Source organism: Diabrotica virgifera, chromosome 7 (assembly GCF_917563875.1).
Source record: "Diabrotica virgifera virgifera chromosome 7, PGI_DIABVI_V3a".
Lineage (NCBI taxonomy): Eukaryota > Metazoa > Arthropoda > Insecta > Coleoptera > Chrysomelidae > Diabrotica > Diabrotica virgifera.
In genome coordinates, this window is record NC_065449.1 from 2,776,047 (window position 1) to 2,797,322 (window position 21,276).

At 33.1% G+C, this 21,276-nt stretch overlaps 1 protein-coding gene across 1 annotated transcript in view; it reads left to right on the forward strand.

Annotated features, from left to right (window-relative positions):
• LOC126888368 (forkhead box protein K1-like) overlaps window positions 1-16,579 on the forward strand; it is a 122,702-nt gene extending 106,123 nt beyond the window's left edge. The window contains exon 9 of the mRNA XM_050656565.1: window positions 1,101-16,579. The gene's annotated coding sequence lies outside the window, so the exon portion shown is untranslated. The remainder of the gene's footprint in view (window positions 1-1,100) is intronic.
• The last annotated feature ends 4,697 nt before the right edge of the window (window positions 16,580-21,276 follow it).

Below are 21,276 nucleotides of genomic sequence, written 5' to 3' on the forward strand. Positions count from 1 at the left end.
TCGCATGCTTGAGCTAAGTTTGGCAAACTAATTCGCATTTGTTTTGTTTTTTTTGTATTCGGTAAATCGTCTTTTGTTCCGGTTTTTGTATTTTTCTCGTAGACACTTGTGGCACTTTCATCTGAAGACTCACTTATAATTTGTTCTACTGGAAGATGTGTTTCGGATCTTGATGAAGAAGATGTAGCTATTGGAGATTGTGTTTCCACAATTTTCCGGTAAATAGAGCGTTCTAGTTTTTTGGTAATTACTTTATCCACCGAACCAATTACCATTTTTCTATCATGCCTCTGATCTTTAATGAAGTCATGCTCTCGAGCCGGTATTTTATTTTTGCATTTGCATAATAAATAGTCAGAACATTTGCATGATGCAATATCAAACAATTTCTTTTCCAATAAATCTCTAAAATCTTTAACCTTTCTTTGCATATTGGCTGAGTTTCTACTTTTCATAGGTTTTTTAATATTTCTGTATTTTTGATGTAATTCCTTTAATTTAGATTTAATTTGTTGATCGGATATTATCGGAATGGATGCTTTAACCCACAGCAATTTTAATTCAACAAGAAGAATTTCATTAATGTCACTAACAGTTGGTTCAGCATTATTTGCTGCAGCTTCTTTCATAAACTGGCGAATACACAAAAAGTTTCTGATAACATCAGCACAGGTCGGTAACATATTGTCTTTAAACTTCCTTGGTGCTCCAAAAACACAACAAGCGACGTCTGTTCGTGTTTTAGGCATGTTTTCTTTTTTTACGGATCTCACGGACACAGTTTAACAACACAGAATAAAACAACGGTTCACTGTATTGCATCTAAATTGATACTAATACAAGAAACGCAGTTTGCTCTCGAATCGAACTACTACCAAAATTAACCAAGTAAGTATTAACGAAGGCGGGCGCATCGGCGCATTACTTTAGTGGGAGGCCAATAGCCTCAAATTTCGAAGTAGTGGGGGCACCGCTAAACGAAGTCCGATCGATTTGAAATTTTGCAGGGTATTACAACAAATATGCAGACCACTTTTCCGCATACAGGCATTTTAAATTTTAAAAGTTGATTTTTTCGCTCCACCCTATTGTACAGTGAGAAGCTAGGCATCATTACATGTCAGAGATATTTTTCTTTGTTTTTGTTTACTGTACAAATAATATCTATAATTCGTTATTCTAATTAGTGATATCAATCGGTTTTCATTACTTGCTAAAATATATTAATTAACAACAATATTATCGTAGTGCATAATCAATAAAATTAATATTATATGTATTCCGATGGTGTGTGTGTTGACGGAAACAATTATATAAAATAATATTAATTAAAACGCAAACAACTGTCAATAATATACTTATTTATTTTTGGTAATAAAAAGCGTGTTTTGCTTATATCTCGAAAGGGTATGTTGTTGACCTATTCCTACGACCGCTGGGTTGTGTCTCTCCACGGGAGACTGTGAATCGACCCTTAGTTATATATCGACTGACTGTGGCTGAAAAAAAAACCACAAACGCTAAAATATGTTTGTGTTTCTACAATATGACTAGAAAAGGCAATAAATTACTACATCTGGCGTTTTAAAAGTTGAGAACCTTTCTGTATTTTAAGAAGTTGGCATAAAGAGCGTGGCTAGTGTAGCCTCGAAATCTATTAGTGTTTCCTTGAAAAAAACATTAATTTTATACAATCTGGTTTTGTGTTTTACGAACGAAAACACATGTGAATTTTAAATGACCGTTTTGAGGAAAGTTATTAAAAAATAAAATTAGCAAAAATAATAATTAAAGCTTGTCGCCACATATGTACTGAAGTTTTCCACAGTTTTCACTATATTTCGTCACTCAACCGTTCCCTCCAGTTCTTTCTGTTTTGACAGTCCTCTTCCTGCAGATTTCTTCTATCCATTGATTCGTCCACTTTATTTCTGAAAGATCTTCGGGGTCTGTCCGAAGTATAGCTTCTCATTGTACAATAAACATGCCCATGATGAAAAGTCATATTCTAAAGTTTTGGCAATGCTCTGACGTCAGAAATCTTGAATGACGTAAGCGTGTTTTTGTAGTAAAAAGGTTTTACTTCTAAATTGATAGAAAGTTTTTACATGTCCAGGGTAAGATGAATATATGAACTACGTTTCCTTATTTCGTATCTTAAAACACTTTATGGTTATTTTACTATACGTATACGTACCAATATAATATTATGATAAGCATCTAATAATCTTAAAAAGATTAATGTTAATTATTAGGACCTAGTCCGACAATAAATAAATGATGCCTCATACTGATTTATAATTTTATACAAAGTACTATTGATGAATTATAGTCTAGGCGCCAGAGGGGTCACCGTGTGATTTTCAATTCTGATGGAGAAACTCAACGGTTTCTTATGGATTTTTGGCTGCTGATTACGAATTTCGAGGGTGGATTTCGATCCGAGTGATCAAAAGATTGTTATAAACAATTTAATTATTTATAAGGCTCTGGCTCATAAACTAAAAGAGATAAAAAAAAAATTGTTTCAAATAACATTTGTTCCTTAATAAAAAACGAAGAAAAAAACGTTTACTAAACTTAAATCCAACAATTAGAACTCAAGATATTGTAAAATTAGTGCACAATGCAAATTGTAAATTGCAAAATAAGTATTTTTCTAAGCTTTATCGATCGTAACTCGGCTTCTACGCAAGCAAATGAGCTTCAGAAGGTCTCATTTTAAAGCTTGGTTAATAGGCTTCCAAACAAAGTTTGTTAGATTACTTTATCTTCATTTGTTTTAAAGTTATACCCGTTTGAAGTTATAATTTTCTTAAAAAATTATACATTAATTTGTTTATAAGGGTTTCAAGCAAATTTGAGCTATAAATATTTATACTTTAATTAACAATAATGATAGAAGCACTCAAAAGGAACAGTTTGAGCTTATGAAAATGTTCGTAAGTTTATTTTTGGTTAAAATGTCGATATTTTAATGGCGCGCTATGTGACATAAGGTCGGCTCACAGTCAAATAAGTAGGTATTTTTCGACGCTTTATCGATCGTAACTCGGCTTCTACGCATTGAAATGAGCTTTTCATGGTCTCATTTTAAAGCTTAACTAATAGACTTCCAAACAAAGTTGGCAAGATATGCGACCAATATCAAACTCAATCCAATTGCATATAAAAAGAGCATTTTACGTGGTGTACACACAATTAACGTGCCTCGAAGATACTGCAAAAGAACTTGATCCAGTTGTATATGGATATCATATAGATTAGGAAACTCTGAGGCCCCAAAAAGTTTTAATTTTAAAGCCTTCAAGATCAGATTTAGTACCACCATGTGTCTGTAAAAATTGTCCTAAGAACTTATGCAGATATAAAAAAGTTGAGATTCCCTGTATATCTCGATGCAGATGTATGAAAGAAAATGTCTGTAAAAATAGTAATAATAAATAATATCAACTTACTTTTTAGTTGTATTTCTGAAATATTAGTTTTTAATGTTTTTTTTTCTCATTTAGTACAAAAAATGGAAGGCAAATTAAATAGAATGAAAGGTGATACGAGGTACAGTATGATGATTTAATTATAAAAATTATATAATAAAATTTTATTAGGATCTTCAAAAATGAAAAATGAAGATAACGTATACAATATATACATATTATAAATTATAATTTGCATCGAGAAGTTAGCGCGTGAACCTTTACGCTGTGAGTCAATACTTAGTAAGACAATAGCTTTACGATGTGAGCTTGCGTCTCATAGCGCGCCATTAAAATATCGACATCTTGGCCAAAAATAAATTTACGAACATTTTCATAAGCTCAAATTGTTCCTTTTAAGTTCTTCTATCATTATTGTTAATTAAAGTATAAATGTTTATAGCTCAAATTTGCTTGAAACCCTTATAAAAAATTAATGCACAATTTTTTTAAGAAAATTATAACTTCAAACCGGTATAACTTTAAAACAAATGAAGATCAAATAATTTAACAAACTTTGTTTGGAAGCCTATTAATTAAGCTTTAAAATGAGACCTTCTAAGGCTCATTTGCTTATGCAGAAGTCGAGTTAGGATCGATTAAGCGTTGAAAAATACTTATTTTGCAATTTGCATTGTGCACTAATTTTACAATATCTTAAGTTCTAATTGTTGGATTTAAGTTTAGTAAACGTTTTTTTCTTGGTTTTTTATTAAGGAACGAATTTTATTTGAAACATTATTTTTCATCTCTTTTAGTTTATGAGCCACAGCCTTATAAACAATTTATAAACAATTAAATTGTTTATAACAATTTTTTGACCACTCGGATCGAAATCCGCCCTCGAAATTCGTAATCAGCAACCAAAAATCCATAAGAAATCGTTGAGTTTGTCCATCAGAACTGAAAAGGACACGGTGACCTCTATTTGGCGCCTAGACTATAACTACAGTTGGTTTATAATACACGAAAAATATCGGTAAAGAAAAATAGCTTAATGCAATTTAAACATTGTTGCCAAGTCTCAACTATTCAACACGGCTTTTTCACCGAATCTCTACGATACATTCAGTGTAATAATCAATATAAGACAAGTAGGTTAGGTATATAAAATTCTATGTACAAAATGTATATTCAATTATAATGGAATAAAAGAAGGTACACGACATGCAAATATTAAAAAATAATTGCAAATTTTTTAATAGAACTCCAAGAGATGAATATAGAGCTTACGTAGAGTGCGAGCATAAAGTATGGAGACATAAGATACCTCTTATCACTCCGTATAATATAATAGTAAAATGTTGGTTAACTCCATAACAAATATTCTAGAGGTGTCAAATCTGGGGATCTTGCTGGTCATTCGATAGCTCCTCTTCTTCCAATCCAACGATTTGGAAATGTATTGTGAAACTCACGAGTGTCTCGAAGATAAGGAGGAGGTGCTACATCTTGCTGAAACCAAATTGATCTGCTCACGAGATGTGGATTTATATAATTAGGAAAGAGTCTGGCTAATTCTGGAATTAACTCCAATTCTAAAAATGCCCGGTATTTTTCACCTATTATAGTTCTATCCTAAAAATAAGGTCCAATAATGGTGTTATCAAAAATTTCTGCTCACAAATTGATCTTTTGTCGATACTGCGAAACTGTAATAGAAGATTGTAAAATATACGGATGGTCCTATTTAAAAATACGCATATTATCCGTATACCTCAGAAACTGTACATTTAGCAACGTGGAAAATATAAAATTTTAAATGGCTGGTCCATCTAATGCACTTATTATCCAACATGTTGTTACTATACAGTAAACTCAGTATACCCAGAAACTTAAACCAAAAAACAAAAATAACCATATACAAAACCCTTATACAACCAGTGCTGACATATGGATCGGAGACATGGACCATCTCCAAGGCAGATGAAAACCTCCCGTTGAATGAAGCATCCTGCGAAGAATATTCGGTGGCATCTGTGAAAATGGTGTTCGGAGGAGGAGGTACAACTACGAGATATACCACAGATATAAACATATATTTGGAGGTAAAGACGTGGTATCTCTTATAAAAATAGGAAGACTGAGATGGACAGGACATCTAGCAAGATCATAGCAGAACAACTCTCCTAGAAGAATCCTTGTCACAACTTGTGGGAAGTAGAAGTAGGGGTAGGCCAAAACTCAGATGGAAGGATGGTGTAAATGAGGATGGTAGAAAAATAGGCGCAGCAAACTGGCAACGGTTGACAATGGATAGAACAGGGAACTTGCATAAATTTTTAAATATTAAAATAATATTAAAAAACATAAGGTAACAACGCTTGCATGTAAAAAAAACAAATGTTTTTCCTTCTATTGGTCTGACGTCACGGACCACAACCGAGCTACGAGTCGAGCCCGGTTAAACGTGATTGGGGTATTACGGGAATTGTATGTAACATTTTAATCGCATTTAGTTGGAAATTACCAGATATTATGTGTAATCTTGTATAGTTTTACAATCAGTTTATTTAGTTTCAAAGTGAAATTTATAAACCTTTAGAAATTGGTACCTTTTAAAGTGCTTAAAACGCATAAGTAGATACTATTACTCACGAGGGTTTTTCAAAAGATAGCAATTAGACTATTCTGGGGATTGTTTAGTACATTTTAATCGTCTTTAATTGAAATGCTAAGGGTAAGTTTAATTTAACTGGACCAACTTGGGGATTAAAAATACAAGATCTTAAATATTTACTAATTAATGTAACAGATTTTGCAAATATTCTCGAAGCATTGCTTTCGTTTATGCTGTGTGTCATGTTCTTTTTAGAGTTAAAAATAGTTTTGATGTATGTTTGTGTTTTACAATATATTTCTATTAATTGAAACGTATACAATCTAGGTCTGTATTGTAACTCCATCACTGTACACTTCAGAGACAACATTTTAAATTGTTTTGCTTCCTCTTCTTTCGCATCTTCATAACAAGAAGAATCACTTTCATTTTACCAATAGTCATCACTACCATTATATTCACTATTATATTCAAATACAGAACGTCCTGAAGGTTTTTATAGGTGAAGTTCATGCATCCTTGTTATGTATTTTCAATGGCGACAACCCGACTACAACACTCCTTTGAAATTTACACTGAATACTTTTACTTCCGATTTTGATGTATTATTCAGTTTTTGATGTAAAGCTGGTTGGTTTAATTCAGGTCCTGGTTGAACTAAGTTTGTTAAACTAGGATCACACTGTCTCTTATCATCATTGTCCTCTAGAACAGAGTTAGATGTGGAAGCGGTATCTTCAAGAAGCTGACGTTTTTAAGGGCTGCTTCCCTCATGGGCTCAGAAAAAGTTCGTTTTCTGTCTGGTTAACAATCAAATATGTGCGGGACAACACCTGACTTAATAATTTTGGGACCACCCATAATCTTGAATTTATATAGTTATCCATGTCTTGTTCCAACTGCAACAAATAAACAAGTTTAAGTAGGCACATTTCATGAAACGACAACTGCCTAATATTTTTTCTTGAAATAGAAAATGTCTTATTAGTATTAGGTACCTAATTAGATAAATACTCACATCGAAATAATCGTCACAGACATAAATACCTTTGCTACTTTGTGAAATATCCTTTTTATCTCGCCTGCATGCCTTTAGCCATTTCAAGAGTAAAAAAAGAATGTGTGTGTACTTTGTACGCACGTAAGAAGATATTCTTCTATTATATAGGTAATTTAAACGAAGTAGGTAAATATACTTAACAGGCTATTTGTATTTTATTTAAAAATTAAAATAACGAAAAATAAAAAAAGTATGAATCGTCCAGGATTAGAACCCGCGACCTTCCGTGTGCTTCCGTTCTCTGTCCCACCGCTCTGCCAACTACGCCATCGAGCCACTTGAATTGACACGTAAGTTTCGGATATAATTACACAACACGGCGACAAACTGTAAAAATGTTATGCCTACATATTTTATTATTTTACTACAGGGAAACACAAATTCAAAAACACAAGAATTATAATAAATAATACATTTCCTAAAACCACTAATATATTCTTTTAATGACTTATTTGCACGGTTACAGATACATATGTACATACCTATCTTGAAAGATTAGCAATGAACTACATACTGTCAGAACTACATACTGTCAGTGTGCGCAGGCGCGCGGTAAATGTACAATTTTACCCTCAATCGATTCGCCGCTAAAGAAGAATATCTTCAAAAAAATTTATTGGATGTTCTGACAGTTGTGCTTTGGCATTCCGGCACTATATAGTTCTTATATTGCGCAGATTTGTTTTCCATTTTGATAAAGTATATCATACACTAAATACAATAATATAAACACCGAGCAAACAAGACAGTTATTTGACACGCACAACTAGCAATGGCAAAATGCATTCAATGCAATAGCTCACCGAACGGGCGAACGAGAACACTGTGGTTGGTGACGTCAGACCCCAGCTCGCGCTTTTGAAGTTGTTTGAAACGGAAATTTTGGACACGGAACTATTATCAGTTGTTGTACGTACACTATTCATTGTTAAGATGTAATATTTTGAATATAACATTTTTAAACATTAATTAACAATTTTATGCAAAAATATTTTTATGTGCAAGTTCCCTACTGACTGGCGTAATAGACTTGGGAAGGCCGAGGCTCTTTTATAGGGCTGTAGCATCATTGCTGATGATTGTTACTATATCATACGGGATGTCATACATATTTTTATGTTTTCGCACTGTATATATTACAACACTGCAAGCTTAGTCTACTCCTACTCTTTGGTCACTCAGAAGGCCTCTGCTGCGATGTGAGTAAGTGAGTTTAGTATTAATAATTGTACTATTAAGATATGTATGTTTTATACTAGCACTTAAACAAGGAAAATAAAATGTTACGTTGCTTTAATTTATCAAATTTTTCTTTCGGTATTGATTTTATCTGTTTTTCCTAAACAAAGTCGTTGATAAATTAAAAAATGATTTTAGTAAGAAATAAAGAAGATTTCTGAGTAAATTACTATTTATTAAAAAAATATATTTCAGTACATGTTTTATTCATCTAATATTGGTTTATAAATGTAACCAGTTTTAACCTTTTTTTAACTAAAGTGGAAAGACTCTAAACCGACTAGGGAAGGTACTATTAGATCTGGAAAGGAACAAATGCTATTAGAACATAGCATCCAGTCCCGTCCCTTCTTCAAACAAGGCACCCCCGGACGAGTTCCGTTCAATCGGTGAACGAAACATTGGGGGTACCTTGCGCAGTCTGAAAATTCGACAGGAAAACTTAAAATAACATGAAGAGGCAGTATTGCAAAGAAACAAAAATATGGTAAGATAAAAAGTGCTGGTGTATGTGGTCTAACAAAGGGGAACGTAAAAATAAAAGAGGAGGAGGTCTTAAAAACATCTTAAGCAATATAGTTATAGATCTGGCTATAAAGGTGCCGTCTATTCCATCGTGAGGCCAGGCTGTAAGGGACCATGACCGCATTATATGAAATTTGTACCTTATCCACTCTGTTCCTGTCACGCTCTTTCTAGCGTCTCCTTTTTCTGTTTTTATTTGCGTAATTAGGTCCACAGTACCATCGTAGACTTATTTGTTCTCCATCGCTTTTTGTATCAAATTCTTAGGTTTTATCGTTCCTAGCCTTGATATTGGGTTCTCTTTGGCAGTGCAAATAAAATTCGCTGCAATATACACATAAATCATTTGTGATCTTTATTCTATATAATTAATACGCGACCTAAAGGAGGCATGGCCAGTGAGAAATTCTGTAAAATAATAATTTAACCTTCTGAACCCGCATTTGGTTCGTCGGTCAGATAGCCTAGTGGTCTGAGGCGCTCGATTGACAAATTGACGGTGAATGGAAAAATAAAAAAGGCTAACGTCGTAGTCTAAAATTCTAAAGATCGCTGGTGTCTGATCGGCCTATGGAGGAGCGGTAAGGCAAGGGATAAGGTCTTGCGGCTTGGTGATACTCCTCCATGGATCCCTACTGGAAGGGCGTTGACGCCTAAAAACGGTGTATATATACCTGCATTTGGACCACCTTACCACACCAGGGATTAACATTTTAGTTCTTTGAGCCTTCGCTTTTTGTGCCTCCCATTCATTTTTTCATTTTTAGAGCATACCTATGTGATCTTACTTCCGGTAGATTATCGTTTTCTCTGGTTTCTTTTTCTTTAGGTAGGAGGTGAATGGGAAGAGTACCCGTTATGACCTTTAGGGCAGTCGTAGAAGTAGTCAGGTACGCTCTTGCTACCTTTGGAAGGGTTTTCTTTATGCATTTGTTAGCAGTTCTTGATATATAGAAATAGCTAGCAAATGTAAATTTTACAATTTTTAGTGTTGGAATAACATTACACCCCGTTAATACTAGAAAAATTTTTAATTAGATATTAGCATCTTTTCACTATCAATATTTAGTTTACATGACTTTAAAATAAATTATGTATATTCGTTGCAATAAATCGAGCAATAATTTAACACCAATATTAATAACAAGTATAGCTTTTGATATAAAATAAAAAGAAAACTAAAAAAGACAGTTGTTAAACCATAATTTCTACAAACATATTATAATACAAAAAATGTCATTCATAGGGCCGGTTGTTCGAACGCTAATCAAAAATGATCATTATCAAATATTTAATTACTGTCACCAACTGTCAATGTCAACTTTGTTTGAGTTGCTGAAAACATAATTATGGACTACAATTATGAAATTAGTTAATCAATTATGTTAATAATTGTTATATTAATTGATTAACTAATCTCATAAATATAATCAATTGTTTTCAGCAACCCATTCAAAGTTGACATTGACAGTTGGTGACAGTAATTAAATATTTGATAGTGATCATTGTTGATTAGCGTTCGAACAACCGGCCCATAGTATACATAAGTTCGATTTTACTGTATTAGGTAATTTTTTGCTCTTACGCCAATAATCTCTTTTTGTTTTTATCATTTTCAATAATAGAAATAATTTATTTATTTAGCGTATGGCGTACATGGACAATATAATTATAAACGATTATTTCATTCATAGAGATTCTGACCAATAGGAACCTACAAGAATAAAAATTAGAGCGGTAATTTTTTTCGATAATTTCCCGTAGTCAAGTACCTATTACGTCAGATGCCCTTCGTTGCTACGCAAAAATGAACATCCAGTGATATTAATGACAATTAATGTTTTACAACTTGTCAAATAGAACACCATGAACAGGTTTAGCAAATATTCAGGCGAAGATATCAATAAAATATTAGTTAAAATGATTTAAAAGACAGTTTTATTCATAAAATAATCTTGCCGAATTACATTATAACTCTTAAAAATTATCGATTTGTTTTGCCCTCGTGACATAATTTCACTCCCCTTCGGGTCGTGAAATTAAGACTGTCGAAGTGTCACTCGGGACACAAATCGATAATTTTAGAGCTCTCATGTAATTACTACTGATAATAAAGCAAAACACAAATATAAATATGTATACAGGGTGTCCCCTAAAATAGTGCGTTCCTTAAAGGTATAGGTAGAAGGCACCATGTAAAGCAAAAAAGTCTTATACCATTTTTTTCTAAATTCAGCCGTTTGGCCAAAAAACCAAAATACATTTTGGTATGCAAATTGAAATCTGACAACTATGTATACAAAAATCTAAACATAGACAATCACAATTCAAAAATAGTTGCAGCATGGGTCTTTGGTATTTACATTAACGTCTTCCTCCTCAACAAAGAAACAAATTCTTGTTTTGTTTGATTTTCAAACATGGGGTGGTATAATTATTTTGCAGGTGTCTACTTGTCTGACCTACATTTCTGGTGTCAATGACCTAAGTCACAAAGAGTTCTTGTACAGTGATGCCAGATTATTTAATTTTATGAAAATAAAAGTTCGCTTATATGGAGAACAACGTAATTTTTCTTTTGGAAACGGTTAACTTTAGAAAAAAATGTTATAGGATTTTTTTTTCTTTATTGTGTATTATACCCATATCTTAAAGAAACTCACTATTTTCGGGGACACCCTGTATACAAAAACAAATATACATCAAAACATATATGTATATGTTAAATGTTTAAATTATGCCGCAGAGAGTTCTCACTGTGACAGTGTTATAGCAGTGAAGCATGGGCCCTGAAAGAAACATCCAAGAACAAACTCGACACATTCGAAAGGAAAGTACTGAGGAGAATACTAGGACCTGCGAGGGAAAACCAAATCTTCCGAATTCGATACAACAACGACCTTTATCAACTTTATAAGGAAACACCAAGTCAGACTTCATTAGAATACAAAGATTGCAATGAGCCGGATATGTGATAAGAATGGGAGAGGATATGTTACCAAAAAGAGCACTGAATGCTAGAATGCAGGGAAAGAGGCCGGTTGGAAAGCCAAGAAAGCGCTGAGAAGACACAATAAGCAGCGACGTACAAGCCCTTTTAGGAGTCCGTGTATGGAGAAGAGCAGCCACAGACAAACAAGGGTGGAGGCAAAAAATAAAGGAGGCAAAGGCTCAATTTGGGCTGTAGTGCCGTAGAAGAAGAAGAGACAGGAACGAGTGTTACTAATAATTATAGTTTTGTGTGGAGTGCGATCCACTCCAGTGTAGCATGGAAGTAGTCGATCATGCTACCAGAGTATGCCGTCGAGGACATTCCATCACAATGTGCTCAATGGTTTGGCGAGGTTCTATGCAGTCGTATGACTGCAGAGCAGATTTGGCGCAGTTTCCATTCGAATAGTGAGTTGCGGCACTGCCAATGGGATGTTATAATTACGGTTTACAGTCTTTGACTTAAAGCGACTTCATTCCATACCTGGTAGATGCTCATTGCGCTTTATGGCTACCTGTGGTGGGGCTACCCTTTCCCAGCAAATTTTCCTCATGTAGTTGTCTTGTCGTAAGGAGTGGGGACGACCTAGATTTAAGTCACTTTAGTGCGATATCTAGGACATCTATATGTATCAGTAGCTGAGGGGTTTATATTAAGTATGTTCTTATATTCCCTTAGAAGGCTCTCTTTTCTACGGATGTCTGGAGGTGTACAATCCGACAAGCGAGAGCTGGCGGGTGATCTTAACCGCGGGTGTCGCGGATGTGAACTCCTAGTCGACAGCAATAGAAATGAGCAATCCCTTACACTTTTCAATTTGTTCTTCGCGCAACCCGCCAGCACTCACTTGTCGGATAGTAATATGGCTCAAAACAGGGGCCACGGAGTACGGGTACTTTTCATACATCCGCTGGTAATCTTCATGGTTTCATTATGTTTGGTGTCGATCTTTGTTACATGGCTGCTGTTGAGCCACATAATGTTTTCTTCTATGGGAATGTTTCCAGGTTCTGTGACTTTCCGTTTTTCATTTTCTTTAAGGTTTGTCGTATCTCGTCCAATTGCTTGTACTTCGTCTTTCTTCTGTTGGTAATATCGTACACAACCCATTTATATTTCGGAAACCTATCCCATGTTCTTTGATGCTCAGTGGCTCTGTGGTTAAAGAGTATTCTAACCATAATTTATGCCAAATATAACAAATTTTCGACGTAATAGAGAAACCAGAAACCATTTCTGGTTTCTTGAAAAATGCGCTGAGACCGTTGCGAGAAATAGTGTGAATATTATCTTAAATATATTCAGATAAAAATTATAGATTTTGCTTATACTTCTTTTATTTTAAGTAACCAATGATCACTATAAATTGCGCAGCGGTGTGTCTGGTGCGATTTTTTACGCATTTCACTGATTGATTTAAGAATCGCTCAAAAAATAACCTCTATAATCATAGGTCAAAATGCGGTTCATGTTATAATCTGTGATCAAACGGATTTTTGTTGTGCAATATTTACAGTTTTATCAGTACTAGTTTACCGGATAAAAAAAAACTGTTTTAGAATTACATTGCGTAGTAAAATTTAACATACAACTATGAGGGGTGATCAAAAATTTCAGAACCAATCGTTAGAGAATTATTTCAAAATTTTTGGAGACGGACAATACACATCACGTCGACCACTACACACCCTCCAGGGGGTCAGGATTGAAGAGGTAGTCTTCTTTCTTCTTCTGTCGACGTTCCTCTTCTGCACCGCTTATTTTTTGAAGTACCTCTCCAGGTACCTGATTATCTATGCTGTAGGTTTCTAATACTATTTTTGGCCACCGTACCTACCTGCTTGGCTATCATCGGCAATCACCTGGCTGGACCCTGATTGGATGGTCAATCAGTTTATGGGTTTCACGATGTATCCTCTGCATTCTGTTTCTGCCGAGGATATCCCTGTTCTTAAGCTCTTCTTGTGACCTGGTGAAAGAATCTTCTGGTCATATTCACAGGCACCCTTCGCAGTAGTGAGTACTGGAGACTTTCTTAGATGGTTGGCGGTGTTTGAAAGTCTTATCTTACCATGACGAACCAAGAGAGTTGTGGAATGTGGTTTAGAAATTGTGCGATGGTGTCCTTTCGTTTAATATTGTCAAAACATCTGCCCGTCGTACATAGGTGACGCTAGTATTCTTTTTCTCATGATCATCTTTCAGTGCGTCACAGTTTTTCGATTTCTCTCTAACGCATTAAATTGTATGTGACAGAAAAAAAGGCACGTCTGGGAATACTTCGGTAATTATTCTAGTTCGGTGATTATTCTAGTTGTCGATAGATGGCGCCATAATCAAAAAAGAATTATTTATTAAATAAAATAATAATATTATCAATATAATCTGTACAATTTATAAGACTATACAAATGAAAGAAAATACCATTTTATAAATGCAATAGACACAATTGATTTGGTTTTATTCCAAATTGAAAATAAAATTTGACAACTGTCAGATTTAACTAAAATGTCACGTTAGAATAAATGTCATAAATGTGTATTATCACGGACTTACCTTTTTTTCTATAATTTGTGACGCACTGAAAAATGTTCATGAAAAGGAGAATAGTACTAAATATTAAAGAAGTCTAAATGGTGGTTTTATCAAAATTATGAAAAATATGTTAGGGGGCCCAAGTTTCCCATACAATTACTCATAATTATATTAAAGAACCAGGTATAATGAAATTGTTAAAGAACTCCTAAGCTAGTAACTTAGGACAATAGGGAACTTGCATAAAATTTTAAATTCGAAAAAAATGTTATAAATCACAACAGAACATAATTTAAAACATGTATCAAAGATAAAAAAGTTTTGTTTGTCTTTCGTTTGGCCCCCAAGGACGATTAAAAATTCAAATTATACCAGCCAGCCCAAAACGCATCGTGACGTCATCGGGTTATATGTTTACATTCTCCACCAACGAAGTAAACAAAATTGTATATAATTTTAAATTAGACATTATAAACGTCAGTAGAAAATACAGTTATGTGACGTTACAAGTGTTTTTGATCGTTTGAACTTTTCATAGAAAATTTGTACTTTTACAAAATGGTTTTATTTTCCATAGTAAACCTTCTTTCCTTTCCTTCAATAACTATATCAAACTCCAATCTCAACAAACTGGTATATATTATTACAATGACATACGATAAATGTCATTAGAATATAAATATTTTTCCTTTATTCCGCGAGGACGAGCTGGCCAAATACCCAAGTAGGTGGAGACCAATAAGCTAAAGAAGAAGAAGAAGAATATACCTAAATATAACCATAAACGGAACCATATATGTAGTTAAACTATGTGACGTCACGGGTCGTTTGAACTATTTTAAAATACAGAAAACTTTAAATTTGTACTTCTAAGTTATTATGAGTTTTTGAAGCGTGAAATTTTGGAAATCTCATTTTTATACAAAACTGAACATTATTATGTAATAAAAAAATGTGCAAGTTCACTATTATTGAATAACATAACATTCGAATAGGGAATAATGAAAATAATTTATTAAATTATTTTTATAAACGTTATAACCTAGTAAATGTATTTAATTTTGATAAGTCGTAATTGATTAATGTATTATATAAATTCTTTTATCTTCCTGGTTAATTCTGTAGATTTTGATTTTCTAAATTAACAACAAATTTTAATATAGTTCTGAAACTATTTTCTTGTGACATTTCTATATTATCTACTTTATTTATTGGAAATAAACCAAACTTCTAGTTGAAAATACATTATTTCCAATTAAAATTGGTAGTTTATTCGCAAAATATATAGTTGATAACAACAATTTTGCTTTGATTAAAAGCTTTGAATTTAGCCTATTTCGTTTAAATGAATTATTGATCCTGTATAAAGACGGTTTTACATGATGCTATTTTCATGCTAGGCAAGAGCCATGCAAGACAGATTATGCAACTGCGCATGCCCACGCGCTATTTCCATGCAATTCCTGTGCTAGACAAAAAATTAAAACGTGTTCTATTTTTCACGCTATTTTGATGCAGTTGTCAAATTTCATGTCGCCAATATAACAAAATTTATAGTTTAGAATAAAAGTTAATCTTATTGTGTAAATTTAAATGTTATTTATTGGAAGTAATGATAATTTGGGATTTATACTTGAATATATTTTTAATGCTGGACTGAAATTTCCAAGTGAAATATCTAAAGTTAATGTTTTGGTATATTTCTTTTGCTGGCAACAATGAAAGTGGTAGCAAAAATTGCACAGAAATAGCTCTGATGTAAAAAGGTCAGGCTAGGCAAGAGATATGCCATGTAAGACGGACTTGCATAGCCTAAATGTAAAGCTGCTTGAAGACAAAAAATTCTACGTAGACACACTGTTGATCAGTGTGTTAATTACTATGAATTCTATTGGTGAATATTTCCAAATAATTTAGTATGGCAGACACTGTAAACAAATTAAAAATGTTTTCTCGACTAGGCGTTTGTAATAATGTTGTTTCCTAAATTTCAAAAAATTCTAGAAAAGTTGACTATTGTTTATGATGTAAATTTTGGAAATGTCGGTTTATATTTTTGTTTTCTAAAATTATCATTATGTACATAAGAACTATGTACCATATACGTACATGTTTTAATTTGTTGATTTTTATTTTATATTCTTGGAAACTATTGAATAAAATGAATATTGAGGAGTGAGATATATTCGGAATTTGTGTTTTTATTGTTGCATTTACCTTCTCTTCCTTATTATGGATAGTATATGTAGTATATTTCAAGGCCACTTTTCCTTTCCTTTCTGAACTTCCATAAAGCCTTTGATACCGTTGAGCTGGATGCAGTCTTGAGTGCTTTAGATGTATGTCATATCGATATACTAAGCTAATATACAGGGTGAGTCACCACTAACGGGACGGAAGATTACAGCTAAACGGTAAAAGATTTGAAAAAAATTTAAATTGAATAGTTTGTAAGTTGATAAAAGCTACATTTTAAAATTATTTTGAAATATACAGGGTGCCCCAATAAATTGCGGCGTATCAAAATTATATTTTTTCTTATGGAACACCCTGTATTTTGTTGCATTTTTTAATTGTCCTCAAAAAATAAGGTATAGTTTCATAAGGCTTCCCTATACCTATGTACAGAGTGTTCTGAGTTATCTTGACTTTTCTTAAAATGTAAAGTGTTAAAAGAAGGCTTATTCTCAAGTTATTTAAGAAATTATAAAAACATTACTTTTACATCTAAATAGTTGGGTATTGGTTGAATGTATTCCATGATTAATTATTATACATTTGTCTACAGGGTGTTCAAAATTTACAGTTTTATTATTGGAGTATTCAATGTGTCATATGATGCTTATTTTAAATGGAACACCATGTATATTAATAAATAATTATACTAACCAAATTTACCTCTTTCGAATGGTATATGAATGTCCTATACCTAGGTGTCATCGTTTTTGCGTAATTTACAAGTATTTAAATTCTTAATCTGTAAATCGATTTTAAAACAAAAGATTAATGTCATTGTATGACATTGTCAGTTTATGACAGTACGGTCTGGTAATTATCAAAACTATAAACATCCGTGTATGATATTCAATTTTTTTTTTACTTAAAAATGGCTTTGGAAGAGCCAATTACATTCAAATTTAATTGTTCCTAAAAATGAATAATCACACTATCTATGAAAGAGTAGACATGCTACTTTGCATTGGGGAATATTTTTAAAATTTCTCTTAGCTTCTAAAGTTTACGCTTAAAAGTATCCTGATAGAGGACACCCAAAAAAGGACGTTTTTGAGAAATTTCTCGATAGATTCCGTGCTGCTGGTAATTTTGCATAGATAGGAAAAGTTAAATAAAAATAAACCATTTATTTTTGATGACGTCAACGAACTTGATGTCCTGCTTTCTGTTACGGAAAACCCAAATACTAGTACCTACGTGAAAAATGTCGAGTCAATTGGAGATCACTCTAATAAGTGTATGTAGAATACATAAGAAAAACCACTATCATCCGTATAAAACTCAACTACACCAGCATTAGACAGAACAGGAACGTTTAACTTTTCGTTTATAGACTTTAGAATTTGGAGAAAATCCTGATTTTTTTTAAGAATGTATTATGTACAGACGAATCTACCAACTTTTAATAATAATAATAGACATAGCTTTCATTTTATTATGATACAGTAAACAAACATTTTAATGTTGATCGCCAACACCGATGAAGTGTTAATGTTTGGGGCAGTATTCTGAGCCAGTACGTTATAGACCCATATTTTTTTGACGAAAATCTGAATGGAGCAACTTTTTTAAATTTCTTAAAACAAGTTTTTTGAATCCTTCTTAAAACCTTCCACTTAGCGTGCGAACAAACATGTGGCTCCAAGTGGACGGAGCTCCTGCTTATATTTGACGTGATGTTAAGAACAACCTCAACATAAAATTTGGAAATAAATGGATAGATTGATTCGGTCCATATATTTGGCCACCTAGGTCACCAGGATTGACCAAGATGAATTTTTTTAAATAAGGTTATATTAAAAATATTGTAAATGCTGCACTTCCTAACCCAGAAACCTGTGTTTAGTACAATCTTTGATTAATATACATGGTGTCCTAATAAAATACCCATCATATTATGCTACATTTAATAATCTAATAATGAAACTGTAAATTTTGAACACCTTGTAAATAAATGTGTAATAATCAATCATGGAATGCATTAATTATAAGATAATTACCAGACCGTATTGTCATAAAATGACAATGTCATAAAATGACAATGTCATACAATGACATTAATTAACTTCATCTTTTGTTTTAAAATCGATTTACAGAGTAAGAATTTAAATAATTGTAAATTACGCAAAAACTATGAGACCTAGGTATAGGACATTCATATACCATTCGAAAGAGGTAAATTTGTTAAGTATAATTATTTATTAATATACATGGTGTTCCATTTAAAATACGCATCATATGACACAATGAATACCCCACTAATGAAACTATAAATTTTGAACACCCTGTAGACAAATGTGTAATAATTAATCATGTAATACATTCAACCAATATCCAACTATTTAGATGTAAGAGTAATGTTTTTATAATTTCTTAAATAACTTGAGAATAAGCCTTCTTTTAAAACTTTACATTTTAAGAAAAGTCAACATAACTCAGAACACTCTGTACATAGGTATAGGGAAGCCTTATGAAACTAAACCTTATTTTTTGCGGACAATTAAAAAATGCAATAAAATACAGGGTGTTCCATAAGAAAAAATAAAACTTTGATACGCCGTCATTTATTGGGACACCCTGTATATTTCAAAATAATTTTAAAATGTAGCTTTTATCTACTTACAAACTATTCAATTTAAATTTTTTTAAATCTTTTACCGTTTCGCTGTAATATTCCGTCCCGTTAGTGGTGACTCACCCTGTATAAATTCTATAAAAACGCCACAATGGTAGTGAAGTTGCACGAGAATAACAATCCATACGAATTGGCAGAGGAGTACGACAGGGCGATACTATGTCACCTAAGCTGTTTATCGCCGTTCTGGAATACGCCTTTAAAATGCTTGATTAGAGAATATAGATGGACAAAATCTAACAAACTTGCGGTTCGCGCGATGTAGTTATACTTTCAGACAATTTAAAGGATATTAGAATAATGTTGCAAGACCTTCAAGAAGTGTGCTCTCAGGTTGGGTTAAACAATAACATCTAAGACAAAGCTAATGATAAACCTGGTCCCCAGTGAAATCATTGTCATTAACGACTGCGAAATAGAGTTGCGGAAAAGTACACGTGTCTTGGTCATGAAATACGAATCACAAGAGACATGGTAAACGCGAAGATGTATTCAAAAGTGATGGTCCAATCTGCTTGAAATTGAAAGTCTTTAACTAATGCGTTTTGACGGTTATGATGTATGGTGCTGAAACATTAACAACCGCATCTATTAAGAATTGCTCAAGGTACAATGGAGAGGTCGATGATTGGTGTCATTGCGAGATCATATAACGAAGAACTATGATTGAGAACAGGAGTCACAGATGTTGTATGTCAGGCGGCTAAACTTAAATGGAACTGGGCCGGTCATGCAGCGGCGGCCGACCAGGTGAAGTAGGTGAAGGCGAGCTTCACCAAAAATATAATAATTAAATTGAGACAAAAAAATATAAGTAGCATTATTATTAATAAATACTGAAATTAATTATAAACCTACTCTTTTTTAATTAATCCAAAAATTAAAAAAGAATTTCAATACGTAATCCAAAAATTAAAGCTGTAGGCCCTTGACGGTCAGGTCCTGACCTGTGTCATTTGACTTCTATGACTCAAGCAAAGTGAAGACGAGGATGAAATTTCGTTTCTCAGCTGTACAAGCATCAACGGTGATCATGGCAACGTGACGTCATCATATCGGCACTGGTAGTACCCAGATTAGCAATGCAGATGCATTTAAAAATAAATCCGCCGTATTCACCGTCCTATTCCTATATAGTAAAGGTTTTGGATATTTGGATGCGTGCTATGATGGGCAGTATTCGTTTTTTTCGGAAGATGGAAGACCGCAAATAAGTTCAGCTGGCTAAAGGATTTTTAGGAGATTTAAATGATTTTGAGTTTACATTTTTAGCAACAGTTTTTAGCGACATTTTTCATATTATCAGCGGCGGCTCGTGGGTCAATCTTCAGGGGGGTCATTTTGGTTTGAAAACTTCAAACTGTTGATTTTTTAAAGTATTTAAAAGATCTTTTAGCATTTATATTTTAGATAAAAAATACAGACTTAGATAAAACTCAATACTATTTACCCTAGTTTTCCGAAAATTAAATTTGTCTTTTTTTAGAGTAAATCTTTTAAAAAATATAGGAAAAATGGTATGAACAGGTTATTGACTGATATATAGATAGGAATATTTATAGTATAATAAATTGTAAATTTATTAAAACGAAACTTACTTTAAATATTTTTATATTTTAAGTCAATTCTTCTATCCTTTAGTTCTGCAAAATAGTCTATGACCTTCTCATTGAACAAGCAGACGGTAACTAACTAAACGTGAGGCCGTCGACTCTACTACAGGTATACGACGGAAAGGTCACTCCCACTCTCGCCCACGAAATTGCTATCTGCCGTCTCTTTTCTATTTTACATGCATTTGTCCATAAGCCATAAGAACTGTATGTAGACAATTTAAAATACGGCCCAGCCACGGGCTTGTGTATAGCGCGAGGCGCGACGTTATTATATCTATTATATTTGTTTTGCCAATGCAGACTGCTGAGAGTATTTCAGAGTGAAGTTTTAGATAAAAGATATTTTTAATAAAATTGGTATTTTTATGAGATTATTTTAGGGGGGTCATTGACCAATTGACCC